Source organism: Littorina saxatilis, linkage group LG7, assembly GCF_037325665.1.
Source record: "Littorina saxatilis isolate snail1 linkage group LG7, US_GU_Lsax_2.0, whole genome shotgun sequence".
NCBI classification, from domain to species: domain Eukaryota; kingdom Metazoa; phylum Mollusca; class Gastropoda; order Littorinimorpha; family Littorinidae; genus Littorina; species Littorina saxatilis.
Window position 1 is genome coordinate 39,927,108 of NC_090251.1, and position 2,485 is coordinate 39,929,592.

The 2,485-nt window shown below is 40.8% G+C and overlaps 1 protein-coding gene across 1 annotated transcript in view; it reads right to left on the minus strand.

Annotated features, from left to right (window-relative positions):
* Nucleotides 1-390: 390 nt before the first annotated feature.
* LOC138971450 (uncharacterized) overlaps nucleotides 391-2,485 on the minus strand; it is a 13,116-nt gene continuing 11,021 nt past the window's right edge. The window contains exon 6 of the mRNA XM_070344180.1: nucleotides 391-2,485. This exon is cut by the window's right edge and continues 1,142 nt beyond it. The gene's annotated coding sequence lies outside the window, so the exon portion shown is untranslated.

Below are 2,485 nucleotides of genomic sequence, written 5' to 3' on the forward strand. Positions count from 1 at the left end.
ACCATTTAGACACTTAAGCCAGTTTGGTCGTCAAGACTCAATCAAAATCAGTGTTTTGGGGACCCTGAATCTCAAACAGGGGAGACGTGGGTCTTGCAGAGCTAACATGGCTAATTCCCACAGCTAAGGAACCAATGAAAATGCCGCTTTGGCAGCACACAAAAAATGGGAAGGCAGGTGGAGGGCTCCGAGGCTGCTATCAGCCTCCTTACAAGCTGCAGTTAAACTCCCTCAAACATATATTTACAAACACTCGTCCACAATGAAAACTACATAAAACATGCGTCAATAAACAGTAAATTCCACTACTCATCAGTTGATAATCCAAACACTCATAAGTAAACAAAACCGCAAACAAAGTACAACACTTCTGAGTACATACTGACTCTCGAACTACCTCGCAGAGCAGTCATGTCACATATCATTTCTCCTTTCTTGTTACCAAAGAGAAAAATACATCAAGGCGTATACCAAACACTGATATCAAACGGCATATCCATGCCCATAAAACCCCACAAAAACAACTCAAAGCACCCCAGCCATTGCCACAACAAAAACCGTATGCAGTTACAAATCGGCTACAATCAAATATATTGTACATTCAACAGAGTTCTCGAATATAGATGATAGCATAAAATCTACATTCTGCTGGATAAATGAATATATACAGAATACATGTATCGAATATTTGGATGTAAGAAAGAACGAGGGGAGGGGCGAAGAGGGACAATACTCTGACCGCTGTCTGAGAATTAGTGGAAAACAACGACGAAACAGGTGGTTGGGGAAGGTTAGGGGAGGCGTCGCTTATTGGCCCCTCCATTCCACACAAGAAGAATAGCCAGTTCTGGTCAGGGCCGGTGTCACGAACTGAAAACTCTGCTGAACAATCCCTCTCAATGCTGTCAATGCGCATGCGCCAATCTTGGACTTAAAAAATGCGACCCTTTGACCGAACGAACCATGGGTTAGGGTTAGGGTTAGGGTTAGGGTAAGGGTTAGGGTTAGGTTGTTCACGACCTGATTAATCTCCCCATGTTAGCGCATGCGCAATTGACCGCACTGAGAGGGATTGTCAGTCAGGCAGTTTTCAGTTCGTGACACCGGGGCAATTAAACAACACAGCGGGAGCGGAATGGACACTGTATCGATTGAACCCCCAATGCAAGAACAATGGGAGGGACTGAACTTGACCTTGACAAAACCCCTTGCTAAGAGAAAGAGCAATTCCGATTTAAGAGTGTGCATCTTAACTCCACACAGTCTCAAGACTGACCCAGATAATATATTCCGCTCCCTATACCGCCTCTTCTTACCTACTCTATAAACTTCAGAAAAAAACCTGCTTATTGAGAAAAGGCAAATTATTCCTGTAGTCGCTTTTCTCCACAAATCAATGGTATTCAACACACAAATTCACCTCATCTCTCTCTCTTTGTTTTTTGTATGTATTGCTTTTATCAACATTTTGTAGGTGTTTGTTTGCTTGTTTTAAAAACAAATTGGTTTCCTCATTGGTTTGTTTTGTTTTTGTTCGTTCGTTATTTTGTTTATCATTTATCAGATAGTTGTTTTGAATGTCTATGTCGGTTGTAAGAAAAGGAGTTTCCTTTGACATCGGTCCTTGACTAACGCTCTTTCACTCTCTATCGATAACACATGAAAATACACATAATGATTCGCACGCACATACTAAACTCAACGACATGCAATTAAAAACATAAACATTCATATTTAAATGCACAATCACGAAGCCATCGGATAAGAACATATCGGTTATAAGAAAGTAAAAACAAATTTCTAGCGGGTTCCACCGTAGTCACAACAAGGAAGATAGGCTCGATTCTTTCTACAGACAGCAGGGAAGAGATTGACGATAACGAATAAATGTTGAACTTTATTGCTGGAAAAATCATTTGAACACTAGTCTGGTTTCGAACACTCCCTGTTATATATAGTTGGGATTTGGCCCCACGACGTCCAATAGCCTTGCCGCACAGCACACAACCGCTATCAAAGTCCCAACAACAAAAACCGACCTGCGAATGACGCCGATCTGGACTCAAAATGACCGTCGGCCATTTTTAATTTCTGCCTCGCAGTACATTTCAAAATTTCATCTTGATTCATATCCTCATACATTTCAGGGTCTCTTTGATGCTTCAAGTGAACATTTGACGAAAAGCTGGTTAAAGAAAATGTTTTCAAGCAAAGCAAAACAAGGTACACCTTTTTTTTTAGTTACCCTGCATAGTTACTGACCATATCGTTATTGAAACAATCACAGTGCGCTAAGAGATTTATAGAGCAAATTTCGACAATGATTATTGAACTCAGCGCTACAATGTAGCAGAAGAACCACGGTCAGGTTTTATGAGTAAAGACTCTGTTTTGTCATCATTCAACTTAAGCTTGTTGTCTGTCATCGAGGTCTTGACTTTAGAGACACAGTTGTTTTTATATTTTGGGTTGCAGTAAGTACGTG